Source organism: Zalophus californianus, chromosome 11 (genome assembly GCF_009762305.2).
Source record: "Zalophus californianus isolate mZalCal1 chromosome 11, mZalCal1.pri.v2, whole genome shotgun sequence".
NCBI lineage: Eukaryota > Metazoa > Chordata > Mammalia > Carnivora > Otariidae > Zalophus > Zalophus californianus.
In genome coordinates this window covers 64,408,154-64,433,894 of record NC_045605.1, presented here as the reverse complement: position 1 = coordinate 64,433,894, position 25,741 = coordinate 64,408,154, and the positions used below count along the sequence as shown (strand labels likewise).

Genomic DNA, 25,741 nt, shown 5'->3' with positions numbered 1-25,741 from the left:
TAAAAAACTATCAGAGATTAAAGGAATGGTAATTTTGGTAGATATAAATAGTTGGAATCAGGTGGAGTTTTAAAAAATGACTTTATTGAATTGAAGTATAACTTACTGTTATATTCACCTGTTTTAAAGTGTACAATTCAATAAATTTTAATAAGTTTATAGAATTTTGCAAACATCACCACAATCCGGTTTTGGAACATTTTCATTAACTGAAAAAGATCCCTGTGCTTACCATATGCAGTTAGTCTTATCTCCTACCTCTAGACCCAGGCAACCAGTATTCTGCTTGCTGTTTCTATAAATTTGCCTTTTCTAGGCAGTGTGGATAAATGAATCATACAGTATGTGACCTTTTTTGTCTGGCTTTCACTTAGCATAATGTTTTTCAGGCTCATCCATGTTGTAGCAGGTATCAGTAATTCACTCCTGTGTAGGATTGAATAATATTCCATTATATGAATATGCTACATTTTGTTTATCCATTCACTAGTTAATAGCCATTTTACTTGTTTCCACTCAGGGACTATTATGAGTAATGATGCGATGAAAGATTGGGTACAAGGGTTTGTTTGGATACAGGTTTTCATTTCTTTCGGGGAGATACTTAGGAGTGGCATTGCTGAGTGAAATGGTAAATTTATGTTTAATATTTTAAGAAACTGCCAAACTCTTTTCTTTCTCTCTTTTTTTAAGATTTTATTTGACACAGAGAGAGAGATAGCGAGAGCAGGAACACAAGCAATGGGAGTGGGAGAGGGAGAAGCAGGCTTCCTGCCGAGCAGGGAGCCTGATGTGGGACTCGATCCCAGGACACTGGGATCATGACCTGAGCCGAAGGCAGACGCTTAACCACTGAGTCACTCAGGCGCCCTGCCAAACTCTTTTCCAAAGTGGCTGTACCATTTTACATTTCCATAAGTGAGGTACAAAGGTTCCAGTTTTTCCACATCCTCCTCAATACTTGTTGATTGTTTATCATTTGATTATAGTCATTCTAGTGGGTATAAAGTACTATCTCATTGTGATTTTAATTTGCATTTCCTTAATGACTATTAATATTGAGCACGTTTTCTTACAGTTATTAGCCATTCCTATTTCTTCTTTTGTGAAATGTCTATTCATATCTTTTGCCCATTTTTAAATTGGCTTGCTTTTTTATTATTGAGTTGTAAGTTATTATTCTTGTTCTGACCAAGAATTCTTTATCAGCTGTGTGATGTATGTGTATTTTCTCCCAGTCTGTGTCATGTCTTTCATTTTCTTAATGGTGTTTATCGAAACACAAACATCTTAAATGTTGATGAAGTCCACTTTCTTAATTTTTTTCTTTCATGGATTGCACTTTTGGTAGCTAGGAAATCTTTGCCTAACTCAAGGTTTAAGAGGTTTACCAGATGATCTGCGTACAGGTTGGGGAACACAACATCAAGTCTGCTACAACTTTTATTTTCTGTTGTGTGCAAGGCCTCGCATTCCGGCAGAGCATACTTAGGACCCGTGCATACCTTCCAGACCACCCAGGTTACATGCATGAGAGTTTATTAAGGTCCACTATGAATAGCTTGTTCCCTGGATCAAATTGTTAAATTTCTGGCTGGTCTATTGCTTGCCCCAGCCAATACTACAGTCTCAGCCAGCTGTGATGTTGAGATTTCCCGATTGTTTACTACTTATTTTCTAAGGTCCCTTGTTTCCGACAATACCCTGGGCACCAAATCGAGTCATTGCCTCCAACAGCAGAACTGCTGGTCCTCATGACTTGTCCTGTCTTAACAGAACTATTGTGTTGGCGCTGGGGTCAGGGATAGGGAATGGGAACGGTCTCTGATGTCCCAGATGCCCACTTTCCTCACAGAGGTTCAGCAGTTTTATTATTTATTTATTTATAAAATAAATGCTTTTCAATCTGTTGTGTACCTCTAGTCAATTTCCTCTCCCCACCCCCCAAATTGCCAAAATGCTTATTTTGACAATTTTGTATAGTTTTGTTGTTGCTTTGGAGAGATGATTTGCCAAACTCCTTACTCCATCATTCTGGAATTGTCCCTATGTAGAGTTTTAATGTCCTAAAAACTGACAAAATATATCCTGACAGATGCAGCAGCTTTTTAAAAAATTAATATTTAGATCTTACTGTTCCCTTCCAATGTTATATCCTTCCTAGCCTTTTAAAATGTAATTCTTGACTTTTTTAAGTTTACTTTTATATATTCTTTTAGGATGAAATTTATTATTTCTGTCAGTATTCCTTTATTTGTTCAGTGGTCATGTATTAAGTCTTTGTTCTATATATATATTTTTAAAGGTTTTATTTATTTATTTGACAGAGAGAGAGACACAGGGAGAGAGGGAACACAAGCAGAGGGAGTGGGAGAGGGAGAAGCAGGCCTCCAGCAGAGCAGGGAGCCTGATGCGGGGCTGGACCCCAGGACCCTGGGATCATGATCTGAAGGCAGACGCCTAACGACTGACCAAGCCACCCAGGCTCCCGTCTTTGTTCTATATTGCTGTTGGAATGTATTTCCATTTCAGGAAGCTCTCACAAGTTGAGTAGGAAGCCAAATTTCCAGGGTTAGAATTATAACAATTTTAGAGTAAACTTTAGTTATATGCCCTGGCCTGTAGTAAGTTTACCTAATTATAATTATAGGTGTACCCATTTTAAGAAATAATAGAAATACATTTAAAAATTTTAAGAGATAATAGGGTGATTATATTATTTAAAATATGCTGTTTACACTCAAATATTTGTATCCTTCAGTTTTGTGACCTTTTTTCTAGTCATATACCATCCTCTTCACATTGTGGAAAGAACATAAAATGGTCTACACACAAAGTTTCTGTATTTTTTTTTCCCTATGCGGCCCAATAGTAACTAAGGCAATATTGTCCTGTTTGGGAGAAAGGAGCAGGTTTGGGGGCTATTGGAAGTTATGCCTGGTGGCTGTAGAATGTGAAGAAGGACCCCAAAGTTGAGGTGGCTCACATTATTATCTGAAGTTACTTGATTATAGGACAAGGTATGGCATGTAGAGAGGTTATGTTTCATTTTACTTTCATATTACTTTGTTACTTGGGCCAGGGAAATTTTACTCTCTACTGTGGACTGGGCAAGATTGGGCATAAGGTGAGTGGGGCAGAGGATGCTTTCAGTATGAGAAAGGAGGAAAAGAAGATGGGTGGTTGAGATTGTAGCCAAACAGAGCAAGCAGGCTTGTGGAGGGAGGAGGCACAAAAGGGCTGACTAGGCTTGACACAAGGCAGAAGATCTCTCCAGCTAATAGTAGGTGTTCTGAGTCAACAGCTAGAGCCTCATCATCCTTTTTGCAGTTTAAGAAAGTAAAAGTCAGGTGAGGTCAAGGGATGATTTTAGTAAATACAATAGTTGGATTTGGGGGTCCATTAGGGAAATGTACTAGAAAATGTTTTAGACTAATTGGTTTTAGATGTGGTCTTCTGACTAACGTAATCTTTGACTTAATTTTTATGCTAACATCTCATTTTATAAGTCCTAGCTTGGTCTCAATGCTAGCACTTAGAAAATGAGATGTTAAAATTAAAATTTAGATAATGGATGTGAAATAATTTTGAAAAACACTTTGCTATATAAATGCAAGAAAATATCATTGTATAATGCTAAAATATTAAAATCTACTGCTTTCATTTATTTTATTTTATTTTTTAAGATTTTATTTATTCATGAGAGACACAGAGAGAGGGAGGTAGAGGCAAAGGGAGAAGCAGTCTCCCCGAAGAGCTGGGAGCCCGATGCAGAACTCAATCCTAGGACCCCGGGAAGAGCTACTGCTAAATGAAAATTTCTCGTAAGATAAAGCTTCACCAAAATCATAATGAAAATTATGGAAAGATAAGGTTTAACACAATTTCAATAAGCATGTGTTGAGTCTATGCTTTCTGAAAAGTGAGGTTCATGTATGTTAAAAATGAAGGACAGATCACTTAATTGACATAGATCCTATAGGTACCACAATTTAAAAATCCTGGGGCGCCTGGGTGGCTCAGTTGGTTAAGCGACTGCCTTCGGCTCAGGTCATGATCCTGGAGTCCCAGGATCGAGTCCCACATCGGGCTCCCTGCTCAGCAGGGAGTCTGCTTCTCCCTCTGACCCTCCCCCCTCTCATGCTCTCTCTCTCTCTATCTCATTCTCTCTCAAATAAATAAATAAAATCTTTAAAAAAAAAATAAAAAATAAAAAAAAATAAAAATCCTTTTCTGCTTATTGTGTTTATGAAGCTAGTTTAAACTCAGTACATTTGCTCTGTAAGAATCTACAGGAGAAGATTTTTCCAAAAAAAAAAAAAAAATGATGGTGTGTTTATCTAGGCCCTCCAAAAGCATTTCCTGCCAGGCAGTTGACATGTAGCCTTGGCACAATTTCAGAAAACTATTTGCTTCTGTTTACCCTTACAGATACAGCATCTCCTAGGAATTGAGATGAGGAATCTCCTTTAACTCCTTTAAATTTTAGAAGCATACTTTATATGACACTTCAGAGTCTACTCTTTATATCAGCACAATGAAAATTCTTGTGTCTTTAAATTCTTAAAAAAAAATGCATCTGTTTTAGTAATCCACTAGCAGAGACATCAAAGCCTTAAAGTGAGTTAAGCCAATGTAATTAGAATATTCCTTTCCCATAAGTTTAATCATGGGATAATTGTTAACATTTTCAAAATCCTTCTTTGTTAAGAAACAGAACCCACTATTGAGTTTCTTCTGAAGGGTATGCTCTATTTAATTTACTTATAACATTTTTCTTTTTCTTTTCATATAACATTTCAGAAATATTTTGGGAAGTGGGGTAGGTATTATATTTAAAAAATAAAGTTGGGGCACCTGGGTGGCTCAGTTGGTTAAGCGTCTGACTTCGGTTCAGGTCATGATCCCAGGGTCCTGGGATGGAGCCCTACAGTCAGGCTCCCTGCTCAGTGGGGAGCCTGATTCTCCCTCTCCCTCTGCCCCCCTGCTTATAGTCTCTCTCTCTCTCTCTCTCTCTCTCAAATAAATAAAGCACAAGAGGGGGGAGGGTTAGAAGGAGAAGCAGACTCCCCACTGAGCAGGGAGTCTGATACAGGACTTGATCCTGAGACTCCAGGATCATGATCTTAGCTGAAGGCAGTCACTTAACCAACTGAGCCACCCAGGTGCCCCAATAAATAAAATCTTTTAAAAAATAAATTACTCAAAATTTTAATTCCTTTTAGGGAGTCAATTTGTTTTTAATATTTTTAAATGTTTTTAATACTTATATATAGTTAGGAATACAGGAGCATATTATAGCTTTATTGTGATCCCAGAATGCATATTATTTCAATTGAGTATAAATGTATCCTTGAGGGAATATGATAGCAAATGTATTAAGTTAAAGATGAGAAATTTGGACTTTGAGGGAATATGATGGCAAATGTATCAATTTAAAGATGAGAAATTTGAGATACAGAAAGATATAATAACTTGAGGTACCTACTACAGTTAAATATGAGCAAATTTAGGTCCTCTTGTTCCGATCCAAAATCAGAACAAGGTCTTGGATCAGAACAAGATGACTTCTGAATGGCAAGGGTTAGAGAAAGCAACATATCAGAGACAAAGAGAACAGGAGACAGGCATGCAAACACCAATGGGATGGGTAGATAGGGAACAATAAGCACATGGCCAGAGTTTGGAGTCTCAAATTCAAGGTCTCCCATTAGAATTTGTCCCCTTGATACTCTGGACGACAAAGGTCTCTCATTTCCCACCTTTCCTTTCTCTCTGTAATTTACAAGTTTTCAGACATAGTCGGAAGACATGGCCCTGCTTTTACACAACTGATACTGAAGGCTTATGGGCTGAGATGAATGGCTCCCTACATTAAGGGAATCAAAAATCAACATAGTCCAAAGTCCAGAGAGTTCTGTCTTAGAGGCTGGGTTATAAGGGCAAAATGATTCAGCAAAGCTAGGGTCACCACTGGTGCCATGCACAAAGAGTTATCTTGGTCTTGTGAATTGGTGACGTTGGTCCCTTCCATGACTTCTTACCTCTGTCTTGAAACCATGTTGACTCCCAGACTGCCTCGCCCAGGAGCAATCTGATTACTGACTGATGGCCTCAGTCCAATTCTGTGAATCTACACCACCATATTTTTAGGACTTCCAGCTATGTATTCCAGAGGAAGTAAAGAATAGGAAATCCAGAGTTGGGTGAAACAAGCAGAATGAGACAATCCTCTCTGTTAGTCAGGAAACTAGTGTTACTGTCCTCTCAGAGACTGAGCTCATCCTCACCTCCGCCGCACTCCCCTCCCAGAGTAGGTCCTTAACAAATATTGGCTGAGTATTGAATTACTGCAGGGGCCTGCAAGTGATGAGAGTAACTTAATGGGAGAAGGAGTAACTCCTGACATAGGCACGGAGCCTGAATTCCGCTTTCAGATGTGAGAAAGATGAAAATGTTTTGCTATATAGGGATGTCCTAGAAATAAACTAAGGCACAAATAAGTTATTGACATTATCCAAGGTGATAGAGCCATCTAGGGCAGTATTAGAAATTAACCGAGTGTCTTCGTTCTTAGATTTATGCTGTGCACACTAAACAAATGGTTTGTAAAGATTCAAAACAGTGCTTAGGCCAGCAAAAAAATTTTTTTTAATTAATATAAAGTTTGAGTAAGTGAAATTTTGAAGATGATGGAATCTAATTGATAACTTCCTTACTCTTTAACCTGTAGATAATCTCCCTTTTGAAAGTGTTCATTATAGTAGTGATTATGCAGAGAAGAAGCCTGTGATGAAAATGTGGTATAAAATTGTGTTCTTTGTTCAGCAAGTTAAAACAAGCTGGTCTGTAAGCAATTATTATCTTCATCAAAATTCCTAGCTCTAATGTTTTGGCTTCATTGGTCTAGCACGTATGCCTTCTCAAACAATTGGATGGATTTAGAACACTTATGAGATGTTTGTGCTTATATCTTAACATAGCATCAGTTCAACAGGAAAAAGAAAAAAAATGTAAGATTTGGCATTAGGGCATAGTTTTAAAAAGAAAATCAAACCAAAACTAAAGTAAACAAAAAGCCCATAACAGCGCTTAAATCCCTGTATACGAATGAACATTCTTTATTCAGCCTTGTAATGCCTTCAAGTAGCTGTGTAGTAGTTAGTGTTCAGGAGTGTCTTTCTGTCCCTTACTCTTTAATCACTTAACATTTCTGGAAAAAATTACTAGAGAGTTGGTTACCCATTACTAACACTTTTATATGGGTGATATATTTTAAAGAGATTTCTTTTTTGCCTTTTTTGTTTTATTTTTGGTTATTCCAAGCAACAACAACAACAAATATATTCTGTATTCCTTTTTTTTTTTAGATTTTATTTATTTATTTGACAGAGAGAGAGACAGTGAGAGAGGGAACACAAGCAGGGGGAGTGGGAGAGGGAGAAGCAGGCCTCCCGCTGAACAGGGAGCCCGATGTGGGGCTTGACGCGGGGCTTGATCCCAGAACCCTGGGACCAATGACCTGAGCTGATGGCAGACACCCAACGACTGAGCCACCCAGGCGCCCCTATATTCTGTAATTCTAAGGAAACTGTTCAGGTGGCCTGCTTAGGTAAACAGATGATTTAAAAGTGAATTAGCTTTTTAAATTCTGAATTTGCGTTTGTGTAAGTAACTATGAAGAATGTGCCTTTGGATAAGATTGGGAATGTTTGGTTTAAAAATAATCATCTTTTAAGATTAAAAATATCCACAGGTGCATTTTTAAGCTCATGTAATTTTTTCTAGTGGGTTAGGTTTCTGGTTACATTCTTTACTTAGCTAATGATTACATAGTCAAATATTTATACTATATATTCTTTTGAAATTGCTGTAGGGGCGCCTGGGTGGCTCAGTCTGTTAAGCATCCAACTCTTGGTTTCAGCTGAAGTCAGGATCTCAGGAATGAGCCCTGAGTAGAGCGCTGTGCTCGGTGGGGAGTTTACTTGTCCTTCTCCCTTCCCCTCTGCCTCTCCACCCCACCCGCTCTATCCCTCTGCACTCATGCACTCATTTTCCCTCTCTAAAATAAATAAAATACTTTTAAAAACAGAAATTACTGTAATACAACAGATATTTATTCGGTAACTGCCATTTACTAGATGAAGATGGATACACCTTCAAGAGGTGCACATTCTAGAGGAATCAACAGATTGGGTTATGGTGAACAATACTTGTAAACAGGTGTTATGGGCTATGAACTGTGCCTTGGGTATAAAGAGAGGGAGTACTTCATTCTGCCTAGGGGTAGGAGAAAGCTTTACTGAAGAACTGGGCCTATCAAAAGTGTTAACTTTCTTGACATTTTCGGGGAATGACAAGTTATTTATGAGTTTGAGCATAAACTGCCTGAAGTCAGTGATAAGATGTAGAGTTTGATAGAAGAGTTAGAAGGAAAAATATGCAAAATTCCCCATCAGGTAAAAGAAAAAGATAGATGAACAATTAAGAGATCAGTCTAGGAGATCCAACGTATAAATAGGAGTCCTAGAAAGAGAAATTAGAGAAAATTAGGGGAGGAAATTTATAAAAATAAATAAGAAATTTATTGGGACTAAATAAAGGATATGAGCTTCCAGATTAAAAGGGCCTACTATGTGCCTTAGAACAGTGTTTGAAAAGTACCCATACCCAGGTGCATCACTATGAAATTTCAGGTAAAAAAGAACCTACAAGCTTCCGGAGACAAAAAAAACCAAAAAACAAAAATCAAAAAACAACATTATATTTCCCAGCTGCAATATTAGAAAGCATGTGTCTAATGGAGCAACATCTTCTAAAATCTGCCTGAGTGGCTCAGTTGGTTGAGTGTCTGGCTCTTGGTTTCAGTTCAGATCATGATCTCAGGGTCATGTGGTCAAGCCCCATGAGGGGCTCTGTGCTTAGTGCGGAGTCTGCTTGAGGTTCTCTCCCTCTCCCTCCTCCTTTTCCCCTCCCCCTGCTAGCACACTTATGTGCTCTCTCTCTCAAATAAGTATCTTTTAAAAAAACATTAAAAAGGTAAAATCTGAATCAAAAGTATTTTTTACCTAGAATTCTTTACCCAGCTAAACTGTCAGTCCAATGGGAGAATAGTTTGAAATCATTTTCAGCCCTGGAAAGTATCAAAAAATTTTTTTACCTCTTATACATCCTTTTTCAGAAAACTATTGGAGTAGGTACTTACAAAAGGGATAGAAAAAGGGGCACCTGGGTGGCTTAGTCAGTGAAGTGTCCCCTTCTCAATCTCAGCTCAGGTCTTGATCTCAGGGTTGTGAGTTCAAGCCCCACATTGAACTCCATGCTGGGTGTGGAGCCTACTTGAGAGAAAGGGATAGAAAAAGAAGGAGGAAGACATGAGATACAGGAAACAGAAGATCCAACATAGCATAGGTCATTCTTTGAAAGGAAGCGGTGGGGAGAGCATAGGAGAGGACATAGAGGAGTGTTGAGGGAGTCACACCTTTGCTTTTTCAGCAGTGAAGGCAAGTTGCCTGCTGACAGAAGTCTTGAAAATATACCAACTTGGAACAGTTGCTGTGGAAAGCAAGAAAAGAATCTAAATCACTAAGAATAAGTAAAAAGGATAGTTGAGCAGTAGTCAGTATTGGGAGGAGGTTTTTAGTGAAGCCTGTCCATTTCTTTTGCATCTTTCAGTAAGGTTTCAGAAAAGGTAAAGGTACTTTTTGTCATTCAACTTCAATGCTGTTTATCAGAGATCATTTTTTCCTGAGATGCTCTGAAGATTTGTTTTTGCAAAACTGAATTTTGGTTGGCAAAAGATCTATTTCTTCACAATATCAGAATCTGCATGCTAGGGGCACCTGGGTGGCTCAGTTGGTTAAGTGTCTGCCTTCAGCTGGGTTTGAGCTGTCCTGGGATTGAGCCCCATGTCAGGCTCCCTGCTCCACGGGGAGTCTGTTTCTCCTTCTTCTGCTGTTTCTCCCCCTGCCTCATGCTCTCTCTCTCTCTCAAATTTTACTTATGTAAAATTTTCAAAAAAAAAAAAAATCTGTATGCTGGAAAGCTGAGTCTCTTAATAAATCACATTTGGTAGTAAATCTCACACACACACACACACACACACACACACACACACACACACACACGAAGTTTAGAGTGACAGCTTCCAATGTATCTGTAACCCAGACTTTTTCAGCCCTTAAATCTTGGCTCTTTAAGTCTTGATGACTTGAAAGTTGGCTGATGAGTTAGATACCCAGTGAGGAGGAAGGAACTAAAGACAGAATGGAATGCTAGTTTATCCTGCAAGAAAAGAAAAGAGGAAAGGAAGGAGAATAAGATAGATGTGAGTGCTGGGAGGAGCTTGGCTTTCCAGTCCTTTGACTCTAGCGTGTCAGCCATGTTTCCCAGCCTATCAAAGATGCTGGGGTAGGCTACCACTTAGCAATAGAGTAGATGCATACAAACGGTCCCCCCACCCTTACTGATGTTTAAATTTTCAAAACCATAACTATGACTATACAAACGTTAATGTGAGTAACCTTTTCGTAACTGATTATTTTAACAGAAACTCCCTAAGCATTTATCATTCCATTTGTCAAGAAAATAGTTATTCTATTATAATGTTTATTTGAATCCACTAAGCATGTAACATTGTTCATCTCTGAACTAGTAGACATCTTCTCCTTGACTCTAACCTGTAGTCTAGAATCTCCCATAGAACTTTTTTCAGTTATAAATGTCTAGACCCTACCTCTGGAGATTCTGAATCAGAATCTCTATAGAGATATCCTGGACTACAGCATTGCATTTTTACAAACTCCTCAGATGATTTTCCCCTCTGAGAACACATATTTTATTTTTTATAGAAATATAAAGGAATTGGAAGTTGACTATAGTTCTCAGGCGTTTTCTGATGAGCACAAAAGGCCAAAGACTGTCTTTGTTTCTAACTTAGGCTGCACATTGCCTCTAGAATTATTTTCCTCAAATGCATATCATGTTACTTTTTTCCTCAAAAACATTGCCCTTCAGAATAAGATTCAAATTTCTTAATATTGCTTTCCTGGCCTTCCTAGATCTGATCCTCTCAGAGTAGGTTTAGCTTATGCTGCAGTAACAACCCCGTGGCTTAAGACAATAAAAGTCTATTTCTTGCTCCTACAACATGTCCAGCATGGGTCAATAGGGAAGCATTTGTTTATTCAGTGATCCATTCTGCCCCATTGTCTTACATGGCTTTGGAGTTTTGTGGTTGGAGAAGAGAGGCATGCACATCTCTTATTCTTTTTTTTTTTTTTTTTAAGGTAGGCTCCACATCCAACGTGGGGCTTGAACTCACGACCCCAAGTGTAGGAGTTGCATGCTGTACTGACTGAAGCAGCCAGGTGCCCCTCTCACTCATTCTTAAATACTTTGACCTGGAAGTGACATGTGTCATTTCTGCTCACAGCCCATGGCCCTGCCTAACTGCAGGGTGAGTGGAACATATAAACTTCTGGGGACTGGGAAGAATATTAGTAAGCATTTGTTGTATCTACTGCAGACCCATGTCTACATATTTTTTTAAAAGTTGAGGAGGCCCTCATATAACTTCATAAAAATTAGCCATTTAAAGATGTACAGTTCAGTGGCATTAATTACATTCATGATGTTGTGCAACCATCACTTCTGTCTAGTTCTAAAACATTTTCATCACCCCCGAAGGAGACCCCTTACCCATTTTCCCTCCCTCCATCCCCTGGCAACCACTAATCTTTTTGTCTCTATGGATTTACCTATTTTGGATAGTACATATAAATGGAATCATACAGTATGACCTTTTGTGTCTGTCTTCTTTCACATATATAATGTTTTCCAAGTTCATCCATATTGTAGGATGTATCAGTACTTCATTCCTTTTTGTGGCCAAATAATATTTTGTTATATGAATATACTACATTTTGTCTATCAGTTTGTCTATTGATGGACACTTGGGTTGTTTCTACCTTTTGGTTATTGTGACTAGTGCTATGAAAATTCATGTACAAAATTATTTATTTGGACACCTGTTTTCAATCCTTGCAGTGTATGCCTAGGACTGGAATTGGGGGTCATACAGTAATTCTATGTTTAACTTTTTGAGGAACTGCCAAACTGTTTTCCACCTAATGTGCCTTCTTAGCCTTTGTTACTCTAGTTAAATGAGGAGCAGTCACTGTTCTTAAAGTTAGTATTTCATGGTTGAGGCAATTCCTTTCGTTTTGAATTTCTCCCTTTATTTTCTATTTATTGAAATAGAAATTCTAACAATTATTTAAGGTTGAGTTCCAACCTTCCTTCCTTCAGTCCTTGGTAAGAAACTCTACTACTTCTGCAAATTCCTGTATTTCCTCCTCTTTATCTATTTTATACCACATATTTTATTCTGACTTGTTGTTTATATATACCTTCCTCACTAGATTTTAGATATGCTTATATGACCTACTCTCTTTTATTCTACATGATGTCAAGAACAGTTTTTTGCAGATGTTTAAATAAAGAAATGAAATGAATAGCTATACCCTTTTTTTTTCTCATTTGCTACGGGTTCATTTTTTTGGGAAGTAATATGGAAAATGACTGGAAGGTATCACATTCTCACAATTCTTATTTCAGGGATGCTTTTGCCCAAAATTAGTGACAAAGGTAAATAATTCTTCTTTTTTAAGATTTTATTTATTTATTTGAGAAAGAGAGAGGGAACACAAGCAGGGGGAGTGGGAGAGGGAGAAGCAGGCTCCCCGCTGAGCAGGGAGCCCGATGCGGGACTCAATCCCAGGGCCCTGGGATCATGACCTGAGCTGAAGGCAGAGGCTTAACTGACTGAGTCACCCAGGCGCCCCAAAGGTAAATCATTCTTTAATCTAGGGATATTTGTTTAGATCTAAAACTGATACCATTGGAACAAAGATCAAGAACTACTGTTTCAAATCAGTAAATTTTTAGACTTTAATTTCTCCCAATCAAAAATTATCTTCAAGCTCCTGAGAGAAGGAAAAAGGACCATTCAGCAAGCCATCTGAGTGAGGAGAACTTCTAGCCTTCTGAGCCTTTTCTTGTTTCCTGTCCATCTGAAGAATAGCCGGCATCTGATCTTATTCTTTATTCTCACTCTGGTCCAGCCTGCCCAGTATCATCAATCATGCTATCCTCATATTTGCTTTAAATAAATAATAAATAGCCTGGTATTTGGAATAAAACCCCAAATGGCATTACAGTGCAAAAAAATAAAAGGACCTAGGTCAGATTGAACCTTTTTGCAAGCTGATTATAGGGAAAAAAATCCTTGATTTTATCTATTATATCTCTCATGCACTTAGGAAGGGAGGAGTGAAAGGCACTGCATGGTCTTCAGGCAAGGACACAGATTCTACTCTGAACAAGGGGGTGAGTAAAACAGTTCAGTTAATACATTAACTTTTTTTTTTTTTTAATTGAGAGGGAGAGGGAGAGAGGGAGAATCATAAGCGGGCTCCATGCCCAGTTCAGAGCCTGACGTGAGGCTTGATTTCACAGCCTCGAGATCATGACCTGAGCTGAAATCAAGAGTTGAATGCTTAATGGACTGAGCCATCCTGGTGCCCCACTTTTTATTAATTTTTTTTGAGAGGGAGAGAGAAAAAGAGAATAACAAACTAATAATTTATTTGTAGCTTTATGTTAAAATCCCAATTATAACACTTAAAATAATAATCACTGAAATCCAAATGAGATTTACCATCTTGACAAAAATAACATTTATCTTAAAACATATGGTTCTTAAGATCTTTATTAATAATCTTGTAATTTATGTTAATTATTCTTATCAGGAGTACTAAGTTACTTTCCCCCTTTAAATTCTATGTAGGTGGGTGCCTGGGTGGCTCAACTGGTTGGGCGACTGCCTTCAGCTCAGGTCATGGTCCCAGAATCCTGGGATTGAGTCCCACATTGGGCTCCTGGCTCAACGGGGAGCCTGCTTCTCCCTCTGACCCTCTCCCCTCTCATGCTGTTTTTCTCTCTCTCTCAAATAAATAAATAAAATCTTAAAAAAAATTCTATGTAGATATAGATAAAATCTTTCTTATATTCCAAAAGAAAATGTTCAGGTTGTGAGAGAAAACTGTCTACAGTCTTTGGAGATTTTCACTGTCAGCCTGTTAACACAGTAACAGAAGGAACTATTCATTGGAGGGTTTGTTTAAGAAAAACATAAAAATGAGGAAGTTATTTACAAACAGATGTGGCATTTTATAACCACATCTGCATGTTAACCAACATTGCTTGCTGAAGCTATTTTGTAGTCTGGAATTGTGCATAGTAATACTCATAAGCAAACTAAAGGTTGCAATTCTGCTAATCCTACCGGTGAACTGGAATACAGCATGAACCCTTAACCTTGCTCTAGAATGGTGATTCTTATCTTTTTCGAGATTGCTAACCTCTTTGATTATCTGTTACAGGCTATGGACCTCTTCTCCCAAAAATGCATTATGCACATATAAATAATTTTGCATTCCTTTGAATATCTCTAGAAGAATATACAAGAAACTACAGTGATTGCCTGAAGAGAGGACAATTGGAGGATAAGAGTGGGAAGGAAGACTTCTCTTTCTCTATATATTCTTTTTTTTTTTTTAAAGATTTTATTTATTTATTTGAAAGAGAGAGAGAGCACAAGTAGGGGGAATGGCAGGCAGAGGGAGAGGGAGAAGCAGGCTCCCTGCTGAGCAGGGAACCCGATGCGGGACTCAATCCCAGGACCCTGGGATCTTGACCTGAGCCAAAGGCAGATGCTTAGCCGATTGAGCCACCCAGGCATACTCTATATATTCTTTTATACTGTTTTTCAAGTTTTCAGCCTGGTATATATCGTACATATATATGTATATATTTTAATTTGTGTTTTTTTTTTTTAAGTCACAATATCAAAAAATTTTCAGACAATTTTGGGTTCTGTGCTCCTTATCTCTTACAATTTTAAAAATTAAGTAGCTTTTATTTATTTATTTTTTTATTATTTTTAAAAATATTTTATTCATTTGAGACAAAGAGATAGAGAGAGAGAGAGAGAGCATGAGCAGGGAGAGAGACAGAGGGAGAGGGAGAAGCAGGCTCCCCACTGAGCCAGGAGCCTGATGTGGGGCTTGATTGACCCTGGGATCATGACCTGGGCCAAAGGCAGCCGCTTAACCATCTGAGCCACCCGGGTGCCCCGTAAAATTAAGTAGCTTTTATTTTTTTTATTTTTATTTTTTTTTAAGATTTTATTTATTTATTTGAGAGGGAGAGAATGAGAGATAGAGAGCACGAGAGGGAAGAGGGTCAGAGGGAGAAGCAGACTCCCCGCTGAGCAGGGAGCCCGATGCGGGACTCGATCCTGGGACTCCAGGATCATGACCTGAGCCGAAGGCGGTCGCCCAACCAACTGAGCCACCCAGGCGCCCAAAATTAAGTAGCTTTTAATAGAGTATACATTTAGTCAATTGTTATGGATTATTTTACCTGATTACAAAAGACAGAAATGTAATCAATAGTTTCAGTAGCCTATAAGTGTCACTATATTTGTATAACAAAACATGCTGATTCCTCAATGATCTGTTTTAAAAATCTTGTTAAACTTTGGTTAGTAGGAATTGTTTTTTGGTGTTTTTTTGAACATTCCGTTTAAGAAATTTTATCTTTCTGAGGTAGGCTGTAAAGGCAGTTGTGCCTAAGGAAGTTACTTATTGTAAAGGAAAGAGCTATATTATGTTTCAATTCATGTAATATCTTGCTTGATTCCTTTTGGGAACCCTGTGTGAGTGTGTGGTGATAGAGGGGCTTTCCTCTAAAGGAAAATTGGCCTATGTAAAACTGACAAAGATCTTACAATTAATTTAGTGTAGTGTTTCTTAACCTTGGCGATTCTAATTCAATAGGTCTGGGACTAGGGCCAGAATCTGTATTTCTGACAAGCTGCTTAGATGGTTCCAAAGGGCTCTCACCTTTAGGAACTAGTGGTCTAGTACATGCTATTACGCTTTACTGATTGCAAAAACTAGTCACAAGGATTCATACCACTGATGTTGCATCTATGTGGATGTAAGCCATATTCACCTTTTGACAGTCTTGGAAAGTAAAAAGCCAGAGCGAATGACAGGGTCATCCCTTTGCAGTCATGGTAGCTACTTCTGCGTCATGCTGGGCTTCTGGAGATTATAGATCAGAGTTGTGTTTTTTTTTTTTTTAAAGATTTTATTTATTTATTTGAGAGAGAGAGGGAATGAGAGAGAGAAAGCACATGAGAAGGGGGAGGGTCAGAGGGAGAAGCAGACTCCCTGCTGAGCAGGGAGCCCGATGCGGGACTCGATCCAGGGACTCCAGGACCATGACCTGAGCCGAAGGCAGTCGCTCAACCAACTGAGCCACCCAGGCGCCCAGATCAGAGTTGTTTTATGTTGAAACTGGCCCTAAGTCTTAAAGCTTATGCAAAAAGTTCAAGGGTAAATATGGGGTGCTTTAGAAATGAGGTTCTACTCAAATGTAGGGAGAATGGAAAGCAGAATTGGATTAAATAGTACTTGTTGAAGTTATGGATTAATAATTAGTAATTAGTTTCTCTAAAAAACATTTTAGGATGATTTCAATCTTTAGCATTTAAGGTTAGCTATTTAAACAAAACATACTATTTTTATTAAAAAATTTTAAAAAAGGAAATGAGGGGTGCCTGGGCTGCTCAGTCATTACGCGTCTGCGTTCGGCTCAGGTCATGATCTCAGGGTCCTGGGATCAAGCCCCGCATCAGGTTCCCTGCTCAGCGGGAAGCATGCTTCTCCCTCTCCCACTCCCCCTGCTTGTGTTCCCTCTCTCGCTGTGTATCTCTCTGTCAAATAAATAAATAAAATCTTTAAAAAAGGAAATGATATGTGGAAACGCATGCCCTAGAAAACTTAAAGGTCATCTGGGACAACCTTCTTGCCCAGTTGCCTGCTTTAGAGAAACCTGGTTATTTGGATCATGAAACATAGATAAGCCCACCATTGTCCCTTTAATTAAGACCACTTATACTATTATAGGCAGACTACATAGGAGGAAATAACTGCTTCATGAGTACTAGATCTGCAAACCTGAAAGATTTCCTCAAAAATCTTAATGCTTTGTCCCTCAAAGAAAAGAAAAAAACATGCCCAAGCAAAATCTATGAACCAGAAAACACAAACTACTCACTATGTTTAAGTGCAGGATTTAAAATAGCGAAAGGAAGTAAAGCCCATCTCTGTGATGTCAAGTGCTATTTTGGTATATAACAAAATAGTTGAATCATAAGTCCCTCAAAGTTAAAATATTAAACAGACTCTTAGCTATAAGATGTGTTGCCAGGCATCTGTATGGAATATAACCATGTAATCAGAGTATATTGTATTTCTCCAGACAAAAAGAAGCAAAGCTACTGCTTCTAAAGATTAGGAAACTTTCATTAGACTGACAGAAGACAGTACAGAGGAAATGGCTTGGGGGTGGAGGACATGTATGAAAGAGGATGAAAGGAACAGCATTCATACTATCCAAATTAGAGCCAGGATGTTTATGCTCAAATCTTGTCTTGGCTCTGTGTTGAGGGGACTGAATAATGGGGACATGGGAAAGTATATCTGTGAGATCCCAGAATTAGGCACTAAATATACCAAATTCCTCCTATAAACGCTTTTTATTTGTAGCAGTCTCTGAACATTTCTGAATATATATTGTGAGTAAAGCCCAAAGCCAACTAATGCTAATTACCTCTTCCTCTTTTCTGTTGCTAGTATCCTTCCTAAAGCTGTTATTTCATTCTGTTGTTTACAAATCACATGCCTCCACAGGATTATAACCTTATGGGGAGTGGTTTTATTTACTTTTCATTTACTCAAACAGCATTTATGTATTATTGTGCACCTATTTCATGCTGGACACTGTGCTAAGCACATATGGTGTAATTATTAGCAAGACAGATCTGGTCCCAGGCCTCACAGAGCTTATGTCTCCCTTAGCTTGGTCAAGTGATGTGGACATTAGATGAATGCAAATTACTTAATTAGCACCATTTAAAACAGCATTAAAAACATTTCAGATGTCAGTGTTTCTAATAAAATTTTGGCCAGTATTAACTGACTAATACTGACCATCAGTGGAGTTAGACTTAAGACAATATTTAGGCTGTATTTAGAAAACTTTTTTGTTTTTTATTTTATTATTTTTTAAAGATTTTAGGGGTGCCTGGGTGGCTCAGCCAGTTAAGCGGCTGCCTTCAGCTTGGGTCATGATCTCAGGGTCCTGAGATCGAGCCCCATGTCGGGCTCCCTGCTCGGCGGAGGAGAGCCTGCTTCTCCCTTTCTCTCTGCCTGCGGTTCTGCCTGCTGCTCTGCCTACTTGTGCTGTCTCTTTCTCTGTCAAATAAATAAGTAGAATCTTAAAAAAAAAAGATCTTATTTATTTATTTGAGAGAGAGTGAGAGAGCACACAAGCAGGGTGAAGGGCAGAGGGAGAAGCAGATTCCCCGCTGAACAGGGAGCCTGATGCGGGGCTCGATTCCAGGACGCTGGGATCATGACCTGAGCCGAAGGCAGACGCCTAACGACTGAGCCACCCAGGCGCCCTGTATTTGGAAAATTTAAGGGATGTTAATTTGCTTTCTGAAAGAGCAGATCTACTTAAGGTTTTTCTTAAGGAGTAAAAACGCTCTATGCATAATTTGCAATAGCACTGGCCAAGAAGAGGGGTGACTGCATCTTGTTATTGCCCTCCTACATTGCGTTAGGGCGCATAAGAGGCAGTGGCTGCTAGAGGTGAATGAAAACTTGTTACTGTCCTGGCTCTGCCTGAAGAAAACGTCCATGCTTTCTTTTGAGTTGGCTTTCTTTACAGATGTCACTCACTAGGAAAACAGGATTTTGATAGAAATTTTAATAGTTTTGCAAGTGGGAAACTTAAGAACCTCCTTCCAGAGCTTAGGGAGCTGCAGGTGGAATTTGCCTGGAACATTATTAAATTCTGTGGCTTGAGTTTCCTAAGGATTCTTCTACATGAGTTCTCTTGTTGCTTGTGGAGGACAGAACCACCCTAACTGGAGACTGAAGACTGGAAAAGGCTAAGTCCATCCATATATGTTGGTCTCCTGAAGGGCTCAAGTGCTTCACTGAACTAGAGGAGAAACTTGCTGATAGATTTTGAATTTGGAGTAGACTTTATTCTGATGTACCCTGTTTCAGGTTTTCACCTGTATTTTCCAGTGTGCCTCAACAACAAAAGTCTTGGGTTTTCCTAATGGAGAACCAATTCACTTTACCAAGTACTGATTATTTTTCACTCACAGACAGCTGTGTCACACTGAATATAAGACCTTCTGCTAGAAAGGCCAAACGTATCTTCTGGCATCACTCTATTACTAAGATGAAGGGTTAGTACTAGTAATTTATGTTATCTTTTTTGAGCAAAGGAACAATAGACTTTATCAGTTTGTTTCTTGCCATTATTTCTATTCTATCATGAATAAATTCATTTATTTCCAGGATAAATCTTAAAATCACCATTATTTTTGATGCTTGTCCTGCAGCTCAGTAAGTCCCTCTTTAGGATATATGACAATTGAATTGGCTTGGGCTTTGAAACATGGCTCGGCCTTATAGTGTGTTTATGTTCATTCATGCACATTTGCTCCTTCAAATTGTAACTAGGTTTGTAAAAGTCAATTTTATGCATTACAATATCAAGGTCTATTTATAGTGATTTATGGGTTGAGAAATTGGGTTACATGGCTTCCTAACATCCCACCAAGTATGTACGGCTTTGGATTTTAAGTGGTTTGCGTTTTTCTTTTCCAAGTGGATTGTCACACTGAGTTAACAATGTCTTTCAGAATTCCACTAATAAATCACAGATTCTCACTGCTAGTATTCCATTGCTTATTTAATGACACCCTGTTCTAGTTCTGGGTTTTGCAAGCTCAATGGAGTACTTAAAATAAAATCTCGAATGCCCTCTGAACTTTTGGTTCAGATCAGACTCCTTGGAGCCCTAGTGCTTTCAGAGTTTCTCCGCCACTGCTGCAGTTCCAAATGTAGCTTCTTGTCATGTCTTTTTGGGTTTTGCAGGACTCCCCCAGGCCAAGGGTGGGGAGAACGGAAAGAGCTCATCGGTTTGTTTGAAGGCAGGCAAACTGTACAGGCAGCTTTTCCCAGACTCTCCCAACTCCGGCTTTTCATGCATACCAGCAGAGCCGCTTTTTTCCTCCAGTGATTGAAACCATCTGGACTGCAGGGGGGTCACGTGTGTATGAGAAAATGACATAAAGTTTCAGACCCCCTTGTGCTTTGCTCCAGATCCAGACAATTCTTGTTCGGTTGGTGCCGAGGTGAGGGCTGACCAGTTTGAGGGCCAACTCCTCATCCTGCCTCCCACCCCCATTTTCCCAGCCCCGGTTCCCCCTACCCCCTAACTCCGTACTCCTAGCGCGGTTTTCTTGTTCCCTCCAGTGCCTCGGAGCACACCCCTCCACCGGGTTCCAGCAGCCCACCCTCTCCATCTCGGGTGGAGGCACACCTCCTCCACGCCCCCCTCCACTCAAATTCGTGCTCCCTCCCATCTCTCTCCCTCCAGCCGGGCCACAGCCCCGGGCGCGGATGCCTGCCCGACCACCGCCCTCTCTCCCGGAGCGGCTCCTCCTCCGGGCTGCGCGGCTCCAGACAAGCCCTCATCATTGCGAGCGACCAGGCTGTCTGGGGAGCTCAGAGGTAAGCGCGTCCGGCCGCCGCCCCGGCTTTCCCAGCCGGTCTGTGTCTGTGTGGGGGGTGGGGGGGTTGGAGGAAGGGAGGATTGCCCGTGCCCTTACTCCAGGAGGGGCGCCGGTTCCGCTCTGCCGCGCCCTGCCTGCCGCTGCAGTCCTAGCCCTTTCCCCGCTCTTCACCGCTCCTAGCCCCGGCCGAGTTCCAGCTCCGTGAGTATTCGCGCCGGGCGCCCACACTCGGGGGGCCTCTGCAGGCTCAGAGGAGCAGGGCGGAGGGACAACTCCGCGGGGCTGGTGGGGACTGCCCTCCGGGCGGTCGGTTGGGACAGGCTCTGCTTTCCGGCGGGGCTGGGGCCCCGCAGTTGGGGGTGGGGAGCCGGGAGACCAGGGTCTGGGGAAGTGCGGAGCTGCGGTGCCTAGAGGAGACTGCTGGCAGTCCCGGCGGGCCTGGGAGTGGGCTCGGCACGGCGCCCGGTCCTCTGGACTCGCCCAAGCTGCACTGCTGTGGCTGTGGAGCCCTTACCTGGAGCTGTGGTAGCTTGTATGCAGACACACACACACACACACACACACACACACACACACACACACACACACACACACACACACACACACACACACACACACACACACACACACACACACACACACACACACACACACACACACACACACACACACACACACGGAACTCAAACAAAGGAAAATTAACTTTGCACTCTATCACTTCAACAAATTAAACTGCGACTATTGATGAATGATTAGCTTTCCTTTTTTTGCCCTTCTCCTGAAGTGCACTAAGTATTAAAGATGTATTTTTTAAGTGACTCAAGACTAATGGAATACACTTTAGCCAGTGTTTGTGCTACCTTATCCAAGAATTTAGTAATTTAGTAGAATTCAAGAGACTGAACATTTTCAAGTTTTTCTACAGAGATTATTTTCCTGGAATCTTTTATATGAATGTCATTTACAGTTCCTTGAATATGAATAAAACAACTTCTTGTTTCTTCCCTAAGTGAGAGAATTTGCCTTAATGATGTCTTAGTCTAGTTCTTGATTTTATCCCTATGCAGGTGTTTCTGTTGTTTAGACATCAGGGTCTTGGGAATGGGAAAGGGGTCATTATCTCATCTCTAGGACAGTGTTGAGTTATCTCTTGCATCCACACACTTGGACTGGCCATCTTGGGATAGGGCCACAAAATTAAAACCCAAGTGACTGTGTTATTTTTTTTTTCCTCCAAGTAATATTTTCAGAAGGTGAATCCCTTCACTGATGAAAATTTTCAGAAACAGGGGTTTCTAAAGAATCAGAAATAGTTTAGGTTCCAGAAAGCTGATCAAAGGTAGAGAGACCAAATTGCTCATAGTCTGTCTCTAGTGCTGAATTAAGGACTGCACAAAGCAAGAGCTCAAGAGGAGTCTGTTGAATGCAGGGAGTGAAGTAAAGGCTTCCTGGACTCTGCTGGCTTGTCTGAGCGTTCCCCTGTGACTACGTAGACACAAGCTTCCTTTTCATTTATCCAGTAACTCTCACCCTTGGAAAAAAACTCCGCAAGATATGGGGGAGATTTGTTCCAGTGTATATGGGAAGTGATATTCTCTTCAAAGTATTTTTTATGGATCAATTAGTGATTGGTTGATACTTAGTAAAAACTTTGCTCTTGGGTTTGTGGGCTCATTGGAGAAAGAGGAATGACACATAAGAGAAGAATAAAAATCTTCGATCTGTTGGCTTAGAATATAAGAATTAATTATAGAAGCTCAGAGGAGAAAAGGATTATGAGCTAGGGTGGCTTCCTAGAAGAGAAGGGATTTCAGTTGGGCCTTAAAGCAAAGTGTGGCTCTAAAACTGGTGGAGAGTTGCTGGGGAGAGTTTCCAAGAAGAGAGAGAGAGTAGATCATTTGGATTGGAGCTGGCAAGAAAAGTAATACTTTCTGAGCATCTTACTCTGTGCCACATGCCATGCTCTCTCTTTTATCCTCTAGTCATACGAAGTAGGTATTGTTATTCTTGGTTTAGAGAGAGGGGATTCTTGTTTTAAAGAGAGGAGATCCAGAAGATGAGTAACCTGCCCAAGATCACACAAGCAGTGAGTGGTACAGCTGGAATTCTAACTCCTGGTTGTCTTCCTCTAAAGCTTGTGCTTCCACAGCTGCCTTCAATAATGGGTAGGGGGACGTTCAGTTGAAGCGGACTGGTCAGCTTGAATTCTGGCTCAGGAGCTGGAACTTTATCCTATACACATTCTCAGGCTTTTAAAGATTTTTGAGAAAAGGAGTGATGGGCAAAGCAGTGTTTTTAAGATTAAGGTGACATCAGGGTACAGCAATGTGGTATGCTTATCTCAGGTAAGGTACAAGTTCTTAATTCAGGAGGTTAAAAAACGTGAAGGTAGCAAAGATACCTGGGTGTTTAAATTCCTGCCCCATTTAACCATAGCCTCCAATAGCTTGATTCCCAGGGTAAGAACTCATTGCACTGACCACAGGGCTGCTGGGTATCTAGAAAAGAGCTGGATCTGACCAGGCAAACATTGAACTGGAATATGTATGTGGAACAGCATGGCCGGCAGTTTATCCTTTATACTCCCCATGTGGGTTGCAATGCTTTGGTGAAAGTTTTTCTTTCTTTTACGACTACCCTGGGACAGAGATCAATGTTGTCATTTGTTTAAGAGCCTTTACTAGGTGGCGAAGTTGAGCTCCCAAACCAGGGCCTCTGCCCTAAAGATCTCATTTAAGTTGAGGTGTCCTTATCCCCCAATATTCCCTTGTTTTTTAAAAATGCTGAATTTTAAAATTTGGTACTGGCAAGATAAAAATGAATTGAGATTACCTTTCTTAATAAGACCAGTTAAGAGAAAATGCACATTTATTTCACTTTTTGTTATGGAGGAACAATAGAGGCCTCTGGAGAGTTACTGTGTGGAATTTCGAAGGAATGGGAAAGCCAGGATTTAGAGATGTGCAGAGCTCTTCCTACCCCTCTGCATTTCTTACCAGTTAATTGTGTTGTTCATATACACAGCTAGGGAACTTACAGGGCCTTTGAATACCCAAGTTTATAGCCAGACCCTTTGATTCTCTGCAGATAATGGGCTCAGGAAGGGCAGTAGTGGGTGGAGCCATTTTATTAGAATTGTCTCCCACTTTGAATACAATCTAGATGTCTGGTTCTTCCTTACGCAACCTCTAGGCCTTTTCCTCTGAACTTGTCAGTGCTCTGAAGACTTGGTTTTTAGGCAAGGGATATGAAGTAGTGGGGAAGGGGGTTCTGCAAAAAAAAAAAAAGCAGAAAAATCAAGTTTGTCAACTACAGAATTTTTATTTTAATTAATGCTAGAGTCAACCATAGTTTTTTGTAACCTACAAAATGTAAACCCAAAATATGATCTTAGTTCTCTATACCCATTTTTACCTTAAAAAGTCTCTAACTAGAAAGCTTGCCCCATTGAATGGGGCTTTGATAGGTAAAATTCTCACCAGCAGCTCTAATCATGTGAGGACGTGACCCAGTTTGGGGAAGAATGTGACCTCTCGGGGCACCTGGGTGGCTCAGTCGTTAAGCATCTGCCTTCGGCTCGGGTCATGATCCGAGGGTGCTGGGATCAAGCCCCACATCGGGCTCCCTGCTCAGTGGGAAGCCTGCTTCTCCCTCTTCTGCTCCCCCTGCTTGTGTTCCCGCTCTCGCTGTCTCTCTCTCTGTCAAATAAATAAAACCTTAAAAAAAAAAGAAGAATGTGACCTCTCAGTGTAGGGGATTTAGGCTCCAAAGATATGGGTTAAAGTTCCAGCTTTGCCACTTTTATTTGTAAGTGTCTGGAGTTTGATGTCAGGGGGATCTCTTAGCTCAGTTATTCTAGTTCTTCTAGAGGAGGGTAATCCCCAGGTCCAGCCAGAGTTCATGCCCTGCCTAGTCCCTTGGTTCCTTCTCGTAGTTTGTAATCTTGTGTCACCTGAAAGCCATTTTGTTTTATCTGTAGCCTGTGGTTATAGATCAGAAAGGAAAATCAGCTAGGATTTCCTCTAGAGAATGGCTAATTTCCTTATTAGTTGACCGGTGATCTTTTGGTAGGAGTTTTTGTGAGAATGCTCTTGAGGTTAGTTTTGAGAATTGGGGTCTCAAATTGTGACTTTGGCATTGCTCTTATTTAAATGTCAGAGATGTTTATTTGCATTTTTGGTTCATTGCTTACTCATAATGTTTTTATATGTGGTAAGCATTTGTTATTTTTATCATTTATTAAAGGAGTGATATAGATTTTCTAAGGTGGCTGAATGCTTAGAAAAATGCGACTGGAATATCCTTTTGGTACTCAGATATAATCTCCTCGTATGGTAGAACCATTTGACCATTTTAACTCACTCTGCCTCCAAATACCCTTAAATCTCTCTCAAGTGATTTGCTGTCTCTCAAGAGATTTCATAACCTCTCTAGGAAACATTTTCTGAGCTTTCCAGACTGATGATTACAGATTATCTCCTTGTAGTTAGCGGAGTTTTCTTTTAGTGTTTCTTACTTTCACTGTTTTCCCATCCCTCTTCAACACACAGATGTTCACAGAATGAACAAGTTGTCTTTCAAGGACTCCAGTGGCAGCTACCAAATGTGTAGATTGCCCCTCTGGACTCATCCTTTCTTTCCCTTTGTCTGGCTAACCAAGCTGAGCACTTTGTGTTTTTCTTTATACATCTCTCTTTTTAGACCTATGATGATAATTGTTGCTTTGTTTTTTGTTTTATGCAGGAAGTCAATATCAGATATGTTAGCAATTATAGCTTTCGGTGAAGGGAGCCTTTTGGAAATAAAATGTGCTTTTCCCCCCATCAGCGTGAATCATTGTGTAACGTCTATAAACTCCGGAAATGATCTTCTAAAAAAAATTATCAAAAGAATTTTACCTAAGTCCTTTAAGAGCTTAAAAAGAATCTAGCCTTCGTAAGACTATACTAAAAGTAACAGATTAGCCCAAGCAGGGCCTTTCTAGAAGTGTGGGAATCATTTGTTTAT

The 25,741-nt window shown here is 40.1% G+C and overlaps 1 protein-coding gene across 3 annotated transcripts in view; it reads left to right on the top strand.

Moving 5' to 3' along the window:
• Window positions 1–25,741, top strand: part of DENND2B (DENN domain containing 2B) — a 172,114-nt gene that overhangs the window by 3,717 nt on the left and 142,656 nt on the right. For 2 of the 3 annotated variants that reach the window (XM_027578978.1, XM_027578980.1), the window contains exons 2-3: window positions 13,323–13,389; window positions 20,599–20,732. The gene's annotated coding sequence lies outside the window, so the exon portion shown is untranslated. The remainder of the gene's footprint in view (window positions 1–13,322; window positions 13,390–20,598; window positions 20,733–25,741) is intronic. The other variant, XM_027578979.1, reaches the window with a different exon arrangement.